At 38.4% G+C, this 20,967-nt stretch overlaps 1 protein-coding gene across 3 annotated transcripts in view; it reads right to left on the bottom strand.

The window, feature by feature from the left end:
• Positions 1-20,967, bottom strand: part of HECW2 (HECT, C2 and WW domain containing E3 ubiquitin protein ligase 2) — a 177,023-nt gene that overhangs the window by 151,363 nt on the left and 4,693 nt on the right. Inside the window, exon 1 of one of the 3 annotated variants that reach the window (XM_057378035.1) lies at positions 19,751-19,965. The exons of 1 other annotated variant lie outside the window; for it this stretch is intronic. The gene's annotated coding sequence lies outside the window, so the exon portion shown is untranslated. Of the gene's footprint in view, positions 1-19,745; positions 19,966-20,967 lie in introns of those variants that run through there. One more of the 3 variants, XM_057378034.1, reaches the window with a different exon arrangement.

Consider the following 20,967-nt stretch of genomic DNA (forward strand, 5'->3'; position numbering starts at 1 on the left):
AGCCGGTAACAAAGCCGCCCGCAAGGCAGGGGGATGCGGCCGCCCCGCCCGGCGGAGGGGCTGCGGGGATGCCGCCCAGGCCGCGGCTCCGCAGCCGCCCGGCCCCGGCTGCAGCTCCCRGCTGGTTGCAGGGGACCCCGGCCCGCAGCCCGATCCGCACCCCCGGAATTAGCAAATCGGGCGGGCGGATGAGCAGCGATCCCCGTGCGGAGCGGGGGAAGTGCTCCTGGGGCTGCTACATTGTTACCGCTATTGACGGGCGAGCGCCACTGAGGTGATGCTTTGAAACGCTAGGTTTTTTTTAACTCACACAGTTATCTGCACTGACGGCTATCGGTGTCATCACCGTGAGTATGAGCCAGCCTTCAGCGTTCCCTCAGTGCCAATTACCCRTCTATTTCAAAGCGGTTAGGCACCAACAGCTCTACATTTCCTGCTTTTTTCGGCAATTTTAGTTGTGCTTTGTCCATCACAATGAATTCGGGATTGTTTTCTTAGGAAAAGGTGGTTACAAAAAAATCACAAAYGAAAAGAGAACTTAAAATACATGAATATATATAAAACTCAATAATCTAGAGGAAGAGAGAATTACAGCCCAAAAAAAACACGGTAGTGCCATAAGAGGAAAAAATTTACATTCTTACATGACCAAGGTTCTGGTAATTATTATGAGACAACAACTCATGTTTTGTTTTCTAAGTCACATTACGACAAAATCTGCCCACAACCACGGGAGCTTATCAGTCAATGMTGCTTTGTATTTCACATGTGTTTTCTAATATATATCTCTATATAAAAATGTATGCGAAACTACATTGCTTTCTGTAGACACTGTTTCTTCAGAATAACCAGATGGGAGCTATATTAAATTAATGTATGTCAAAATACAAAGTAAATATAATGCATTCTCAAGGCCCTGGACTTCAGGGGGCAGGCACTTTATGATTGGGCTTCAACAGAAGAAGAGAATTTGCTCTTCAGCCCTTCTGTACTAGACAAACTGCCCCAGATATAAGTGTATGCGGCTGTATTCCAAAGTAGGTCAAGCTACGGAAGCCATTGACACTCTTCTACCTGCCTGAAGCTTAAAAACTTTGRTTTGTTTCTTTGCTGTGACTTGCACGCCTTTTGGCACGTTGGTGCAATGTAATTTAAATATGCTCAATGTGCAAATAATCAGTGTGCAACTGATTGGTCTTGAACAAATTTTCCCTGTTACATTATACTGAAGAGCCTACTACTGTGATGTACAATTGCAATAAATGTTTGGATCTACATTAAAGGATCAGATTTGGATGATCATATATAGATTAGTGGTTATTTGGACATTGTAGACACATCACTCTTTTCAGCAGTACCTTGGCTTGGCACCAGTAATGTAATACCTATTTCAATTTCTGAAACAAGAAAAGAGAAAAAGAAAGATGCACAGTGCCAGGAGTTTCATAACTTCGTGCTTTTTTTTKTTGTTGTTGTTATCATGACATTTTTTTGATGATAAGATGAGAAACCCAGAAGATGAAAACCTTTAACTAATGAATTATTCTCAGTGGATTTGCAAGCTGGTAAAGGCCTTTGATGATGTAACATGAGTGCAGACTTTCCTTAAGACTGTTCATGTGTCAAATTAAAAAGTACGTAAATCCAATGCATTGGATTTTTGTGTTTCTCTCTCTCAAAATGGATATTGAGAATGTTCTTGTCCACTGAGTGAAAACACTAATTCATATGAATCCTCTTGACTTTCCCCAACCATAAATGGCAGTGATCACCATAGTAAAATCTAATGTATTTGTAGAAATTCAGCACTACTTCTTTCCACTTGTTACAAACCTGTTGATTTCTTTGCATGCTTTTCTGATACATTCACTTTGAATGTCATGCCACATGTATGGTTCTTTATTAACAGTTCCCATGTCTTTGGTGTGAGTTAGGATTCTTTCCTGTTTTCCTCAGATGTAACTCTGGCTGAATCTGAAGAGAGTTGGGTGCACACCAGAAAATAAACACATTCCATAGAGGAATTGCTACCTCAGTCTTCATGGATGCTCTCACACGAGCAGACACTACTCTAGCAAGCAAGAGGATAACTTTTCAGAGCCATACCCTGAGGCAATGGGTAGATTACCTTCAAGAGACTCAAAAACAGAGAAAACCAGCCTGCTTTTCTAAAGATGTCATTTCTCCTCTTTCCAACTTTATTGCCCTCCCCCTGCCCTCCCTGATACATCTCCTCTCCCCTGTCTCAAAAAGTTAATATGAAAAAGCAGAAATGCTGACTGCCTTCTCTAACATTCTGTAACAGATGTGTGCAGTGCACAACCCACAGCAATACATGTCCAGACTGATAAATATATTTTCAAARTTAAATTACAATGTATTTGAGGCAAAGCTATTATTGGGTGAAAGYTGGAAAAATTATATTGCTCTCACTTCGAGATTAGGACCTAAAATTAGCTGAACACAAAAGCTTCCAGAGAATGTTTGTGTCATGTTCTTGGTAAATGTTTCAMTGGAGAAAAAACAGTTTTCATTCATCCTCAAAAATTATTTAGTAAAGAAAATGCAAAATGCTATCAGTTGTACAAGTCTTTTACTATAATTATAAATTAGACATCCAAAACATCCAATTAATGTCCTTAAAATCCTGTATATGACAAGAAGCTGTGACATWGTGACATAAGGATGCACCCCTTGTAACATTTTCAGCTGCTCTAGCTTTGGACATTGGTAACTTAACAAAAGAGGACATATAATTAATAAAATTCATAAGATATTAATATTAAAAAGTGCTTGGCACTCTTGGTTATTTTCCACACAAATACTTAAGAGACAAGTACAGAAAAAGCAAATTATAAATTTTTGGCAAAGCATATATAAAGAAAATAAAACAATATTCCAGTATTTCCCAGCTTTTTCCTTTCCATTATCATTTAGAGCAAACAAAAAGAACTTGATGAATCATTACTAAAGGTCACCATTTAGCACGATGGAATCAGCAGCAGGGTATAAAGAACAATTCCCTTTGAGGGAGTAACTTCYCTATACCACAGCTAGAAGTGTTAAAAGATAAGGAACACTATTCTATATTACACAAAGATTTCATATTTTCCCAGCTAATCAACTCTCTGCAAGGCAATAGCCAAGCTGAATGCCCAAAATAAGAGCTTCTTTGCCACAGCTATTACAAAGCCAGACATGAAAAGGCTAAAAGGATCAACTRGAAGAATATTCATGTGAGATGGAAATGTAATCTGCCACAAGACTCTGCACAGATTACTGYTCAGCAGTACAAGTAAAGAAAGTATTAATTGAAAGAGTCACTCTAGGGTATCAAAATCTGCAGGACATATTCCCTCACCTGTCCCACCTATTTTGTGCTGCWCAAAAGACTTAATGAGAGTGAAAACCATCTTCAGCTCCCCAGCTATTTTATTTATTTTTTTTTTTTGCAATGTAGAAGAGTCCCTGAGTGACTGTGGAGTTGTCCAGCCCATGGGAGGCCACACACCCATACAATGTGAGCAGAGAGAGGGGAGAGCACAGTGAGGAAAARCATTCCTGGGGTTTGCTGCTCCCAYCACCTGCAGCTGGTCCATGGAAYRTCAGGAGCTGTTGCCATCTGGTACTATTGGTGCCAGGGCAGGCATTTATCCAGTCAGAGACTCAAGGGGCTCCACAGGAGCTCTCCACTCTTCTGGAATAAAGGGAAGAAACCCACTGCACCAGGCCATCTGGGCTAATCTGAGCTCAAGTCTGCAGTCCTCAGTATAGCAAAGACATCCCATGGACATCTTTGAGCACTTGCCTGAGTTGCTCTTCTGGTCTTGGACTTAGAGGAAAATTCATACAGAGAGCAAAGAAACACATGGCTGAGTTTTGATTTAGAAACATTTAAACGATTAATGACAAGTATATTCGTTGCTAATATTAAAGCACTCTCCTACCAATATCAATTTATGAAATTATTGAAATTGTTCTTGAATAGAGAAATGAACTCTGGTGCAGTTCCAGTTACCGAAATGTGCATAAAGATCACTGAATTGGGGTAGAAGTCATGATGATAAAAGCAATTATTAGTTTCCCTTGGTACTCGCAGAGATTTAATTTTAGAACTGTACTCTCAGGCAAGTAATATAGGATTAGACCCATAGACACTGCATCAAAAAATCATACTGAAATGTCACTTGTAAAATACACTTTCATGATCTTYCTATTTGACTTATAAATGTGCCAGTCAAACCCACACAGAAAGCCTGCACTGGGCTGTGTTAACATARTATCAATGGATCATGCTTTTGTAAAATCAAGAAGCTTCCATACCAGAAGAAAAGGAATGCATTGTTTTTTTGCAAAATTCTTGCTGAAGCAAGTAAATGGAGTCTGTGGGGAAGCAGTCCAACATCATGGGRCAAATGACATAAAAGATTGTGAAGGCATCAAGACATTAGTGAGGCTGGAAAAAGGATCACAAATCTGTATCAGAACCCCAGAGAATTTGAAGATCTGTACTGACAGTAGTGAAGCAATTCCTGGTTTTACCCATTGAAGGAAGTACAGAAAATTCTCAAGCRGGTGGCACAGAACTGCCACATCACTAAAATCACTACAACTCAAATCTCATGATATTTATCTGGTGCTCCTCTTCACATTTGTTTATACATCTCTAGACAATGCTAGTGCCAATTAATTACACATTTAGTCAATAATTTGACTAAAATCTTCAAATGTTCTCTTTAGGAATCTTAACCCTTACCCCAACACCAACGCTTACCATGTAGATGCACTCAGTAAGCAAATACAGAAGACAGTAAGTGAGCAAGCTACACTACCAATGAATTTCCTTTAAATGACTTGTAGACAGCAGTAACTTCTTCAGCAGCTAGGCAGCAGGTTACCCTAGTGACATTAATTCYTTCTGGAATCCTACACAGGATTGAATGTGGAATTAGCAGAGCTTGAAAATGCCCCTGAAGCTCMGGCAGAAATAATTTACTTCTCACTGTAAATGAAGGCTTCTCTTCAGGAGACGCTTGTGCTCCACTGCTCTTTATCAGACAGGGTAACATGAATATACATTTCACTAATAACCACAATCAGCCATAGCAATGCAACTTGTCATGAACTGAGAGAGAACTGTCAAACACTTGAGCCACATTTATCCTGCCACAGAACTAATAAACATTAATGCCAGAAAAATAAAGCCACTCTGAAAGCCTGAAGAATCAACAAAGAAGCTTTTTGCCTATGYCTAATCCAGCTAAACCTTCTTAAAGTCCCATTCAAAATAGGTACTTGATGTGATTTCCATCCACAATAGCTTTCTTATACATTCTATCCTCTTCTGTTTGTAAAAGAACTCCAGGTTTATATTTAAGAATCCACAGATTCATCTAAAGTACAGATGCTGAGACTATTATTTTGGCTAAGAGTTCAATTCAGAATGGTGAAAATTAATAGGGCTTTACCTTCCCAAGAACTTTAGGCAAATCAAGAMAGAGAAGATATTAATTCAGTGAGTGCATAATATACAAATGGTGGTGACTTTAAAGCCAGTGTTCAGCCAGATTTGCGCGTAGAAGTGTCACCACACCATATCCAGCACAATTACAAGGATGACCACAAAATCCTAACCACAAATATAATCTCACTCCCTGTTAAGGCTCAAAGCAAAAGGAAGATCTTGTATTTTTTGTATTCTTAAATTGTTCTTACTGCAAGGTGTTATGCAACTTCAATGCTAATTTTCAMCTGGCATTTTTCCCTTGGTATCACATGGAAAAAGAGCAGTGGTAAAGCATTAATTTGTAATATGGGCAATATTCATTCCACAAGAATATCCATTTAAGTTATTCTATTTATTTAAAGTGYAAGCTACCTGGTCATCTTGAAATGTTGAACAACACAACACCTAAAAATAAGGGCTCTAATCCAAAGCTACGGTGGCACACATTAACATGCCACAAAGTCCGAGCAACCTTGTCTAGTGGAAGGTGTCCCTGTCCATGGCAGAGGCTTGGAACTAGATCATCTTTAAAGTCCTTTCCAACCCAGGCTGTTCTAAGATCCTATTAAAATGCTTTACATGAACCATGCAGCTAAATTCAAATACAAACGTAACTGCCTGACTGAAAAGGGACAAATTTGAACATGCACCTCAAGCTAAGGMAAGCATGAAATCATATTCAAAATTTACAATTTGCTCAGGAGAACAGTGTGATGACACACAGAGAAGAATTGACAGTAGCAAAGAACATTAGAGGAGGTGACAAAATTTGAAATCTTTACGCTGACAAAGAACAGCAAACAAATATTTGGGTTCACAGAGTAAATGAAAACTGAGTATAAGAAATAAGGCCCAAATAAGAACCCCAGAGTGATGAACAGTAGAGCCACCTCCTGAGATTTGTACCAAAATCTCTCTCTGTCCGTGTTACCTGTAGGAAAGAGGAGAGGTGGTGTACACTGCCCAGTACTGCTAAATATGAACTCTTGTTCATGAAATCTCCATACTGGAAAATAAACAAAAAGACCTGCTGGTGCTTTGGAAGAGTAGCGCCAAGAAGAACAGAATTCTTGAGAGAAACATTACATCTTCAAAGGATAAGAAAAAATAGGTAGAATAAGACCTGCCCAGAGTACAGCTGAACAAATTGTCTAATAACTGAAGCATGGAGAAAACAAATCTCTGCAAACATTTGCAGTTTTAGATGTTTTGATAAGCAGATGACACACTGGCAAGGATATCTGGAGTGTGGTTTGAACAGATCAAAGTCACTCTTATCCTGGCACAAGTGGATGAGAAATACCTGTCAGTTTTCATCTAAGCTCTTATCATTCTATTAGGCAACCATTTAAATTCCATGCATGATTTTGGGCTGGTATGTGATTTCAGAACAGGAATCCAAACTTCACATGGCAATTATTCTAGGAGTACCAAAACCATATACAAGTGTTCCTCTCACTGAGGAATGTGGGTTTGTTTTTATAGCAACATTACTAAGTTGAGGTAGGCAGCAAATGTTCTACATTTGTGCCTTTGCCTACTTTGCTTTGTACAAAAACTGAAATGTTTTCTTTTGTCCTTATTCTGTGGTACAATTCACAGAACAAAGAATTTTGCCACATCACACCCTGCTGCTGGTTTTGGCTGAGATCTTCAAGCCTTAGTTTTGTGTTTTACTACAACAGTTGCTTTACAAGGCAATTTTTGAGACTTCACTTACACTCCATTTTCCAAGTTTCTTTATAACAAAGACCCACTTTCTAATCCCTGACACAAAGTACCAAACTGTGTTATGAAACTTGGGTTTGCCTGTTGACAGGCTGAAAGCATGGACCTAACACCACACCTGTGTARTACACAACAGATTTCCAGGTTTCCAGAGTGAGGGTTTGCCTGTGGGTGAACTGACAGCATCATGCACTCACAGCCTGTAGGAACTACTCTCCACTGCCTGCTATCCTGCATGAAACACCACCTCCCAGTTTTAATGAAGTCTGAATGTGTGGTATAGATCAGAAATGCAGATTTTTTTAAATCATTAGTCCAAAGAATGCTTTCATTTTTCCATCAAGAATAATCCTGCAATGACAAAGTGCAGTCTACATATGCAGAAAAGTATCTCACTCTAAGGGCTCTAGCTCAGGGGACAAAGATATCACTCCTTAACAACAGAGACTGGAGACTTTTGGTTATGTGAGTCAGGCTATTACCTGACCAGATTACATCAAGGTGAGTATTCTGCAAGGTGGATATTTGCACCTGGATTTTACCAGTGAATAGGAAAAATACTCTAAAATCTGAAAGGTCCATCCTAATCAGATTTGAATAGCACACTTAATTCTAAATTAATGCATCTCAATGAGCATGAGTGGAATTAATTTCCTAGCAAAAAGCTGAATGAAGCTGGGAAAAGAAAAAAAGGCAATAAAGGTTACTTAGTCTAGCCTTGATGGCTAATTAGGGTATTTTACTATACCATTATCAAAGGTGCCTGAATAACTTCAGTGAAGTTCTAAAATATCTTACTGCAGAAAACATCATCTCCACATAATATTTCTGTGAGTGATTAGTATCATTTAGACATCAAGCTACTGCTTTCACACAAAGTTGTAACATTCCTTTTAGAAAAGTAGGTATCACATTATGAGAAAATATTCCAGGAAAAATAATTATTTTAAAACCCTTATGATTACAGCTTGGTGCATTTTGGAGAACACCATACTGTATATTTGTTATACCTCTTAATTTGCCTCAAGGTACACATTATTTGGAGAAGTTTGCTGAAGCTTGTATTTATTTAATATGTTAGGACTATTTTTTTCTGAGAAGTGCCAGGTTGACACATGAACAGAAAGTGGCAGAAAAATAAATACTGTTTCTCCCACAGCAAGCACACTAATGTAAAGCTTAAAAATTAAGCAGCAGCAGCACATTTTTCTTTAGACCTTTGAGCAGGACCATATGGTTGACGCTCAATTAAGCAAAGATTTATCAGTCCCCAATTGGATTGTGTCCAGAACTTGCTATTTTCTCAAATCTTTGAACTAGAGGACTAGAACTGAACAATTTTATTAGCTCACACGCTATACCCTACACTCTCAAATTTTTGAATGAAATGAGGAAAATTTAATGTATTTTTTTTAGGTATGCATTTTTAGCTTTTAGAATTAAAATATACCAGTTCTATAAAAGCTACAAAACAGYAGTTTGATGTTACAACTTTAGCCAAGTCAACATCTCACCAGCATCAAAAAGGTGAGGTCCAAACCCCAATCAATTCTCCTCAAGCAGTCCCATCACTGACCTTACAACTGCTTTAGCAACCACCAAACTGTGTGACAAAGAATATTAAATTCACTGACRTGACAGAATACCCACACAGTAAAAGTGTGTGTGTTTTCTGGCCAAGTTAGCAAATGGAATGGGTTCCAAGTGGAACAAGATCCAATGTGACAGACAGGTRATCCCATGCTTGGGAAGAGACAGCAAGGACAAAGGAATGAGACCATGTCTATTTGAGAGCACAATGCTGTTATTTTGACTTCTAATCTAAAAATTAACTGTTTTCTACTCCCTGGACCCTCTGCTTCTGCATTCAGCTGTCTGCTTTGTAAGTACATTTGCATCACACTCACAGTGCAGCACTAAATTCCTGAAAAATACACAAGTCCAGGACTTCAAGTCTAAAAGTCATAAGACAGGGTTGAGAAATAAGAACTTCCAAATGAATCCAGTCAGAATTTTATCTAAATGAGTACTGGCAAGAATATTAAGATCTGGACCAGAAAACGTCGGAGCTGCATAGAAAAATACGTAACTTGTTCATTCAAGACTGTATATTTCATTTATTTGATAATGGACTGAAACACAGATACAATATTAGACAGAATTAGGTCATGAGTTTTTTTCCCATCAGATTATTTGAGGCAATAGAAATGTCACAAGAATTGTTTACAGTGAAAATCCTAACCCAAAATTAGGCCATAATGGAGTCAGTTAAATATAAAGGTTTTATGTTGAATTGTAAAAGACTAATTTTAAATTCCGTGTAGGACTCTATGGTTAAATTCTGCCTTTATAGACAGATGGTAGAGTTTTTTCTTTGCTTTTTATTATAAATATATTTGAGTGCATCTATTCAGTTCACTGAAAAAAACCCCTGCAAACACAATCTGCAATATTCTAATCCACAAAGCTTAATTCCTTTGCAATTGTCATTTCAATGTAGCAGCCGATTCCACTGTCACTACTGYTACAAAGGGATTTACCTTTCTCTGTTGGTTTTTTATGCTGGGGGAAAATATAATTGAAGGGTTCAATCAGTTATGAAGGTTTTTGTTTATTTGTTTTTCCTTTTCATAAGTGTGATCTCATCATTGCAATTTTTCCTAACGGTTAGAATATTCTTCTACTATAATAATGCTACAAGAAATTTCCATAGTCCAGCTTTTCATAGAATCATAGAATGGCTTAGGTTGGAAGGGACATTAAAGATCATCTCATTCCAACACCCTGCCATGGGCAGGGACACMTTTCACCAKACCAGGTTGCTCAGAGTCTTATTCAACCTGGCCTTGAACATTTCCAGGGWTGTTCAGTACCAGGATCTCTGGGCARYRTGTTCCAGTGCCTCACCACCCTCACAGGAAAGATTCTTCCCCTAATATTTAATCTAAACCTGCACTCTATCAGTTTGAAGCTATTCCCCCTTGTTCTGTCACAGTATGCGCTTGTAAAGTCTTTTCCTGTGCCTCTTGTAGGCTCCCTTCAGGTATAGGAAAGCTGAAAATAGGTCACCCTGAAACATCATTGAATAGTGAATAACTACTAACATACCAAGTGTAATGATGGAATGAAGAATACTACTTAAAACTAACTTCAACTGTAAATTTACTAGCAGCACTATMGTTGAAAAAAGTACATTTACAGGTGTTCACAAAGATCACAGTACAATACTGGTACATTGCAAATCATGGCTGCTCTACTTTTGTGACTTCATCTATGTGCTCCAATGTCCTAGGTTAGCTGAGTATATGTATTCCTATCATCTGCTTATGTTAGAGGAAAGATAAACAACCCTTCTGTAACTATACATTAGCTGAGACTGTTCTGGTTTATTTTGTGATGTTCCTCCCTTCAAGGACAGTGGGAGGGAAAGGTACAAGTTACACACACTCCTGGAGTGGGGGACTCCGTGGGAGCAGGGAGGAGGAAGCTGCCTGCTCTCTGGGACTCTCTTTTTCCTTCTTCTTTGGACTTGTTTTTTTCGACTTTTTTTTCATCATCTGAGAATTATAAGTTTCCTGTGGCACGACAGGCGAGGGAAAAAAAAAAATCCTCCAGTGAACCACCAGAGCGACTCGGTCCAACCCTTCTGGGGTCCCCCGGAAGGGAAGCCACCCCCAGGAGGAAAGAAGAGACTTTAAGATCCAGCAGCTGGTTCCACAGGTTCTTTGTTTTATAATATAATTTTTTCCCTCTCTTCTTTGTACCTTGTGGGCAATAAATAGTGGGGGTTTTTTTCCCTTTTCCTTTTCACTTTCCTCTCTGTGGAAAAAGTTTGTTTCTAGACCTGGGTGTGGAAGGGAGAGGGCTTGCTGGAACTCGAGAGTGTTCACCCCCTATTAAATTAGCTCAAACTACAACATCCACAAAACTCTTTGATCAGGGAATATGCTCTTTCTTGATTTGACAGATTAATGCAAACTTTATTACCTTAACAGAGGGACTCTATAAAAAATTGCCTGCTACTCTGGCATGGAGTGTTTCTATTATTATTATTTTACACATAAAACACTATAGTGGAATAAAGAAGCTTCAATTAGTTGGGTAAAACACCACCTTTCTATGCTGGTAAGAGACAGTARGAGATGGATAGGATTCCTAGCTATGTGTGTATCAAGGGACAAATGAGATTAAGTGATTTAGCTGCAGTTACTCACAAAACAGCACCTTAGCTAAAAATTCAGATATCAGAGTTTCAGCTAGAACACCGTGTTCTTTCTACAGCCTGTTTGTACCATGTATTTTCAGACCTTTCCTTCTTTTTTTTTTAATTTTTTTTTTTTGGTTGTTGTTTGGAAGGTATTGGAAGGAACAGAGAGAGTTCGTCTAGTACAAATTTTCCAAACACTTTTTTAATATCTAAAGACCAGATAGTGTTTCAGGAAGAAAAATCTGTGGAAAATATTGTACTCKTCTTCTTGTTGGGAAAGCATGTGATAAACATTTAACATTTAAGCAACCAAAGTTTACTAATTTAAATGTTACCATAGGTAACATCTTCATTTAAAATATTCATTAAAAATTAGAATAATAATACAGCCTAATTACTGACTTAGCCTGTCAAAAGTCAATGACATAGCTGCTAACTCATATAAAAATGTATTTGTATGATGTTTATTTTGCTTTTTGAAACTGCAATTCTTTACACATCATAGGGCCACCATATCTTGTTTAGGATATCACCAGGGTCTGAGGACTGTGGATTTACTCATGTAGGTCTACTCCATCCTTCTGCCCTTACCGCATCTCCAGTGCTACCATGCATATCTGTCTTTTTATAAAAAGTTATGAGAAAAACATCAAATTCCATATGGTGTAAGCAGGCTGACAAAGGTAAATGTTAGCAGAAGGATTTTAATGTTCTCTCTAAATAAGTACTATTTATTCAACAATAGTCTTTGTTATGAGTTGGAACCAGGATACTGTCTGCAGTTTGACGTAGAGAGTTAAGAACATAAAATCTGTCAGCACATAAGGAAACAAGGTCAGGAGACAGAAATAGTGGTTTATAAAGCAGTATTAAGGCAATTGTGTTTTAATGTGATTGAGTAGTGCACCACTGGAAGTAAAGAAAACTCTGCATTGTTTTTAAATGCAGCTAAGCCTTCCAATCAGGACATCACCTTTTCATCACAACAACAAAAATGACAGCCAATAGATAAAAATAAAACTGTTAATAACAGAATATTCCTTAGAAAAACTAACCTTAGGATGTTCAAAATACGAAGCATTATTATTGTATTATGTGTATTTTGTGGAATGTATATAAATATAATGTATATGAACATAAATTATACTCAGTAKAACTCAGTATATCTCAAGATGTCAGCTGCATTAATACCTGTTATTGCTGGAAGTTGTTTTTAAGAGGTACCAGACTGGATTCTCTGGTGTGGAACTGGTATTTTGCCCTGCACTCCAGTGTGCTCCATTAGACCCCAGGATAAAATGGATGCCAACAATGGAGCTCATGCTCCTCCTGATTTTCTCTGTTGCTGGCATAAATCAAGTCTCAAATCCCCAGTCCTGTTGATGCCTGATGATTTTTGCTTTTCCTTTTTACGCTTTCTGTAMCCTCTATGCAACCTCCTGTACCCCTTAGCCCACATGCTTGTAATTCCTGGAGCCTGATGTTCCAGCTTAGTTTAGGAATTCTGCTGGGCAGAGAGACCAAACATCCTCAGCAAAGAGTCAGTGTGCCCTGTGCTATCTTAAACCCGAGGCTCCAGCCTTGGGTGAAGCCTTCTGTCTGGAGCATCTTGTGTAAACTGCGCTCTGACTTCATCCAGTGGGCGATTCATTAGAATAGGGGGACATTACTGCATTTGTTAAGTTTCTTATTGGGGAATCCTAGACAGATATGCTAATTCCTGAAACCTATAAATCTTGTATCCGTGCTATACACGGCTGTGCATTCTGCCATCAAGTTGTGCACCTGGGATCCCAAATACTGAGGTAAAACCCTTTTGTCCCCTTAACCATGTCTGTGTCATTATTAAAAACTGTCCATCAAGGCAACACTGTGGCTCAATCGCCACAGGTCCACCATGAATCTGAAGTAGACAAATGGACACTTTCCCTCCCAGTGATGAATTAATTCTGTACAAAGTGAAGTCAAGAATCTGAGGTGAAGAAAGGCAAGCTGTATTGTCCTTTTGTGCACACATCTGTTTTACAGCACATTAGTCTGCAACTCCCAGGACAGGGGCCATGCTCATCAAAGCCACGCAGCAGTCTCTGGTTATTCACACAAAAATAGCACAGCACTTCAAAGGGTGCAGAATGCAGGTTTAGTGTTCAACAAGGCAAAATCCCTTCCAAAAATACATATTGATTTTTGATTATGTGCAAAAAGAAAATGCTCTTCTTAAGTGCTACATTAAAAAAGCCTGAACTGAAATACAAAATGTTAATTCAAATGTAATGTACTCTGTGATGCTTTTGTTTGCTMGGCATTGGTTTAAATTTGAGGCTGGTTATATTACTGACTAATGGGGCTCTCCTGCTTTGCCAGTCACTTGTTCTGAAGGAGAAGTCATTCTTCCAGTAAACACAGCAGTCATTTACCTCTTCTATCAYGTCAGTGTCTTACCCTTAGAGTCTCTTCCCTTCAAAAATAGGCCGGCAGATACATTAAGCTTATGTGTCACWGGCATTAAGGCAAGAGGCAAACCCTTACTCAAAATCTAATTGTTTAAAAGAAGCACTTCAATAGGACTTAGAGCTTTCAATTTTTTAATTTAAAAATAGGGGGAAATATTGCTAGGAGCATTGCTATTGGTTTAACAACTAGAACTTGTGATATTACTACTCTGACTGGAGATTTTCAGCCAGGTAGCCAAAACATGTGTGAAGTCATAATATGGAAAACAGTAAAAGCTATTATATATTTTTCAGCATTCTTGCAATGCTTTCTCTTAAGTTAAAATCAATATAACCATTGTCATCTCCTAAAGAATGAGGAAAGACAGAACTCTACAAAGAACAGATTTTTCCTTTCATTTTCACAAAATGTATTCAATTGTTTCACACTGTTGAATTGCACAGATGTAAAGAAGGAATGTTGCTGTTTGTAGGAATACAACTGACAATCTGTTTAAAATGGATTCAAACACCCAGCAGAATTCACTATTCTCTTCTTACATGAAATTTTTTTTCTCAGCAGGAGCACAGGTCACTGTTCTATAATCTTAATGTACCAAATGTTCTGCTGTGATTTCATTAAATCTCAGTGAAGGAGCTGCAAATATTGACAACTGAAATAATGACAAGCACTTCTGTCACAGCAGGACTATCATGCTTGACTACTTTATATTTCATTTAGACTTGCAATGTATCTTTCAATCTGTTTAAATTTGTGCATTAACTTGTCATGTACGACACTTTGATTACAATTTTAATACTGCATTCTTTTAGTTCAGTGCCTAAAAAGAGGGTACTTGTCTCTGAAAGGTAAAATGGAAAGAATGTCTAGTGCCACATTAGGTTTTTTAATCCTAAAGCTCTGAAGGTATGGAGCTGGTCTGATAAGATGATATGAACTTATTAAGGTAGAAGTTGGTCCCACTCCCATATCTCGAAGTGAAAAGTTATCATTATTTCTTGTGGTTTTAATTTCCAAATACTGTACACAGAAGTTAAAAATGGTAAATCATTGCACTTTTATTAAACCTGAGTGCCATAAAAATATTTTTATTGAAAGCAACAGGGCTCTTAGATACTCSTAAAGGAGTAGATGCCATCTCATGCTCTGCAGACTTCTTAAAGAGATGGAAAATTGACACATTTTCCAGATGTTGATTGTCCCTTGGTCTCGTATTTTATAGCCTGTTTCCTATTTCTAAAAGTGAGAGTTCTGATTCAAAATCAATAATCATTTTTATTCCCATCTTATCTGACTCTTCTTTAGGTGAAAATAGAACACAGATAAAATGCCGATTTGTGTATGTGCTCCACATTTCTATATATGTATTTATACACTAGAAACGTTAAGATTGTCTATTGCAATATTCATTGCGATAAAGTTTGAGAAAGTTACTTACTCTGTTCACAAAATTGTTCAGAAAAGACTGACATCCTCTGTATTTTAGAGATTATGTATGTTCAGAGCCAGAACATCATACATGATGTATACAACATGTTAACTGTCTAATTACTGATGCCTGATGATTTTTCCTTTTTACGCTTTCTGTAGTAAAGACAGTGTAGTAAGACATTGAAAGGCAAATAAAAGCAAGAAAAACATGGGTCTCATTCTTGCAACATTTTAACTAGAGACTTCTTATGTACTTCTTATGTAAAGACAAAATACAGTTGCAGAACTTGTATTTATATTTAAAATGTATCTGACATTGTTCTGAGCTACAGGTACTGGTGCTTACTGTGAAGATAAACTACAGGTGAGAATCAATATCAGATCAGTATTTACACACATCTTAAGTTCTTCTATTTAAAGCTTTCAGTCTTAGCTTAGCAACACACAAAAAATCCTAAGTCTTYTAGGAGAAAGTGATAGGACAGAAAAGTATCAAGTAATTCAATAAGTGTTATTAGTTAAATAAGAACTTAGGTACAGATTTATTACCGGTTTTTCTGCATATATGTGTAGACACACATACATAGAGATAGAATCATGTCCTTGCATGTTTCTGATTAAAGGCATAAGTCTTCATACAAAATTGGATGGGTTTAGTTTATTTGGTCCTATTGTCTATGTCCTTACATTCATAATTCTCAGTTTGACAYCTGTCATTCTAAAGATGCTAAAGTCATTATGAATATACCTCAGACAAGAAAACAATAAGAAGAATTAATCACACCTGTTTGAATTCTGTTTTCATAAAACTGATCTTAATAACAAGAAAGTTATTCAAGAGGAATAAAATGCTGCTAATCCCCTAACATGTTCATTTTCCACATGATGTGATACACGCACATTTTATCTCRGATATTCCAAATGGAATCTGATTGCTCAGAGAGGTGTCTAGTACCATTTGAGACAACCTCAAGTATCCCAGCTGGCTTCCCTTGGCTTGGGACCCCTTTACATTTTGTATGACATCTGTTAGCCCTGTGAGAAAATCATCACTGGCCTGCAATATCTAAGCAGGCACTCGAATCAGAGTATTTGCATTGCATATTAATTTTACACTGCTGTAAAAACAACAAGTAGAAAAGTGAAAAACTAAAGTGGTCTTCTACTGAGTTATATTTTAGTATAATAGCATGTTCAATAAAACATCATGTTCACTGGTTTGCATAGACATTCTTATACCATACTGGAAAAAAGCCAAGATTAATTTCTGTTGGCAGTACTGGTTGTACACCTGAGCTGGATATGTAAAGATTCTGCTATTGTCCACCTGCATTGTTTACTCTTATCCCTCCTTGTCTGAGACAAAGCTTCTCTTATCCCTCCTTGTCTGAGACAAAGCTTCCAAACTGGAGAAATATTGTGTCAGTTCACCACAAAAAAAAGGGAAAAGGGGGAAGAGGAGAAAGGATGGCAGATCTGAAACAGGTAAGCACAGAGAAATAAAAACAAAACCTTGTTCTTTCTATGGTATACTAAATAAGGATTATATATTATTCTCAGATTAAGRAGGAAAAACATGTTATATAGAACACTTATAATGTKATATTATTATGTAAAATACYTAGTAATATACTTACYGTAAAACTCCACAGCAACTAATAACCCTAGTCCAAGGATGATCTTTTCATGACATTYTACTCAGAAGCTGGTCTCCAGCTTTCCCAAAGACCTGACATCTTGCTACAAGGAACAGGAAGACTCAAACAAACCGGGCACAACAAACCGGGCACTTACTGCCAATAAACCATCACAGCGGTAGAAATACATTGCTAATCTGAATTYTTACCAAGTTTTGCAGACATGACARTGYAGGAGAGTTTTAAGGACAGATCAAAGTACAGATCTTTCAATGTATTTATGTTGCAGTGTATTTATGTTTAAGCCTTCTCAGTGTGCAAGTGATGAGAATAAATTAAAAATCCACATATGTGTGTCTACAAGAATTAAAGTATGTTGGAGTYCAGCAACATGGGCCAAGCAAACTCAGGAGTCAGACAGGATAGAGAAATATCACGAAGGGTTCTGAAGAGGAAACCTTCTGCTAACATTTTCTAAAACTTGCATCTGATGCAATAAAAATGGGCAATTTAGAAGAATGAGATAAACTAATTGAAGCAACCCTCAGGGAAACCAGGTCTACAGCAGTGATACAATAGMGTTGAGGTATTACAAAGTACCTCCCTTTGCAGAATGCTAACCTGGACAGACCAACTGTCCCAATTTAGCAGATTTGATTACCCCACCTCTCAATTCAAACTTTCAAGTTCCACCTACTACTGCAGCATTCTTTCATACCACCCAAGTAATACAAAATGAAGATATTCATAATAGAGATGGCTCTCTGATTTACTTTCCTACCAAAGTGTTCTGCATAAGCAAGAAATTGAGTGAGATGAAAGAGATTCTAAAGACAAGCACTGCCATGGTGCTGGCAGTTCAGATCTTGAACAAAGGCTTCAATTCTACCTCAAAGCAGTAGAAGGAATTCAAAGAAGATCAATGCAACTGTGAAAAAGTATTTTACCTGGAATAAAACTTATGACAGTTGTAGCACTTAATTTTAACTAATGACAGTTGTAGCACTTAATTATCTACAAACACAGGCAAATCTAAGCAAAAATTACAAGACATTGCCAGAATAGTAAAAAAATCTATAATTAAAAGAAATGTCGTTACAAGAAAGGAAAATGGAAAAGCACCTTTAAKCAATGAACTCTACTGGAATAGGGAAAAACTTCCCAAGGAAAGCCCCGTTCCCTGAAAAATCTGAAATCAGACTAAAAATTGGAAACTATTTTAAAAAACTAAAAAACAAAAAAAAAAACAACAAAAAACCAACAAAAAAACCCAAAACCTGGAGCCATAACATTGCAGGAATATTAAAAATGTTACATGAATTGTCTGATTTTTACMTATACCTTACATAAAAGCTTTTCTGAGATACGTGCACTGCTGTACACATCACACAAAGCACAGCTGTTTTGGTAAGAATCAAAAGTGCATCTGTGTTCCTAACTACAAATCAAAACATTCTTCTATCCCATTTTAGCTTGCAAATGTGTCTATGATTCCATCAGGCATGTATGTAGGTGACAAAGTATAGAGGAAATTAAACCAATTTGAAGAAAAAAGTAGGTGAGCTGTCATCATARTGCACCTCCCTGCCCCACCTCCTACTGCCATATGAACAACATTAAAAATAATGGAAAATTCAATTTTTAGGTTATTTTGACTACATCMGTGAAACTGTTGGACAGGATATTTGGAGCAGAAAAGAACATCTAATTGTTTAGCTTCAACTTTCAACACTCATTCATTTTATCACAGATATCTTTWAGGTTTCCCATGAAAAACATGCTACAGACATTTTGATGTATATGTTTTATTCCTATATTTTTATATGCAGCAATCCTTTTTGAACTATACACCAACTTCTGAAAGTAAAATAAAGAATGGGAACAAAAAGCTCAAATCAAGCAGTTCTCCTWATGCACACTAAATTAGGACTAGCATTTGTTCTGTTTGTTTCAAAATTTATAAGGTGCTGTCAGAATTAGCCATCTTTCTGTCAGACAGCATTTCCCTACCTCAGCTCATAAAAGGATCTCTGAAATACMGTTTCCATTTGACCCACATATCAATTGCTCTTTTATGTTCTCACCTCCTATACGGACTCTTCTATTGCACAAACCAGGCATCCTTATGTTGCCATTGTATCAATATCCTCCCATTAATGGCCAGCTTAATAYAGCACCAACGGTTACAATAATGTTATTTATGCATCCCTTCCTTAGATGAGAAACTTAAGAGTTACTTCATTTATCATTTTAATCTCCTTTTTCCCAAGTAATCTTTATATTCCCTCACATCCTACATTTCTTCACAAGCCTCCTAGCAACATCCCCCAGGCAAAGGCTTTCTGGAGCAAATTCTCAAGTGGAGCAATGACATCCTTACGTCAGCTGAGGATCTTTTTGTTACAYACACAGCACTGATCAAATGCAGTGTTGCCCTGTCTGCAGAGTCACCCTCTTTGCTCAGRAAAGCTCCACCTCTACCTCCAAAATAAACAGTCATGACAAAACATCCTTAAATCAAAATAATTATATTCATCAGTAAAGTGCAAAATTTTTGGCATTAATGGAGAGCCACCRGCTGCAGTTGCACAAATTATAAAAYGCACAGTCACCTYATTTAGAGGTTCTAATAAATATCGTTCCTCTCTGCTGCCATCTACAGACAGACTTCAAAATATTTCTAAAATCTACTTTTCCATTCCAGATACGTATTTTAAAATAGCACCCCTATAAGCCCTAGAAAACAGTTCACCTCAAATGTATATTATATCAACAGCATTACCTCACCATATTAGAAGCTTCAGRAGAAGCTGAGCCCAAGTGATGGGTCCCTGAAAGGTACTTTGATGATGTCACACTGCATTCTGCTCCTGAGCAAAATCCTCAGCTGGGAATTAGTTGCTCATGGTCCCTGTCCAATGCATGGGAGGAGTTGAGTCGTACACAGATGTGTCTCAGAAGCCATATGAGCTGCCAAAAGTGAAAAGGAGATTCTAAATCTCCARACATCTTAAAACTCCTTTGCTTAATCCCCAGAATATCTAATACTTCATGGTTACAGCATTACTACTTGCTGCCCACTTCAGACAGAAGAATTCCCAGTTTCACAGCTGTGTGTTCTAACCAGGATGCTACAAAATCAGTTTCCCTCCCTGCATAAAAACGAAATTCAGTAACCAAAGGGGTTTTAAAAGGTTTKCACAGTGGAGACAGTGGAACTCAGTAAGATTGCTGATCAGTGTGTTAAATGACTGCAAGCCTTATGGCTACAAATGTAAAGCACTGTGCTTGCTTAGGGCCSCAAATGAACAYAGAATGGGTTGTTTGGAAGAGACATTAAAGATCATCTCGTTCCAATCCCCTGCCATGGGCAGRGAAATTCCACCAGACCAGGWTGTCCAAAGCCCCATCCAGCCTGGCCCGGAACACTTCCAGAGATGGGGCATCCAGAACTTCTCTGGACAGCCTGTGCCMAAGCCTCATCCCTCACCACCCKCACAGAGAAGATTTCTTCCTAGTATTCAATCTAATCTTACTGTGTCCCAGCTTTCAGGCATTCCCCCTTGCATAGAATTTGATTTACAATAAACCCATCAGGTATGAAAATAACCCTTGGCCTGAAGGCCAGAACGCCGCTGTAGCGCAGCTCCTTGTGGAGGTGTGAGCCTCCGCACGCCGGACTTAAATCCCTCAGTGCTCTGCTGCGAAACCCTGCCCTGCGAGCGCCGTCTAAGCAGCGGATGGAGGCGACAGCTCCTTTACACAGCCCTGCTGAGGGGCGCCGGGGCCAGCCCGGGTCCCCCCTCACAGCACCCACCGGGGCCAGCCCGGGTCCCCCTCACAGCACCCGCCGGGGCCAGCCCGGGTCCCCCTCACAGCACCCGCCGGGGCCAGCCCGGGTCCCCCTCACAGCACCCGCCGGAGCCAGCCCGGGTCCCCCCTCACAGCACCCGCCGGGGCCAGCCCGGGTCCCCTCACAGCACCCGCCGGGGCCAGCCCGGCTC

This window comes from Malurus melanocephalus, unplaced genomic scaffold (genome assembly GCF_030028575.1).
Source record: "Malurus melanocephalus ecotype Western Australia unplaced genomic scaffold, MMel_1.1 scaffold_339, whole genome shotgun sequence".
In the NCBI taxonomy this organism is placed as follows: domain Eukaryota; kingdom Metazoa; phylum Chordata; class Aves; order Passeriformes; family Maluridae; genus Malurus; species Malurus melanocephalus.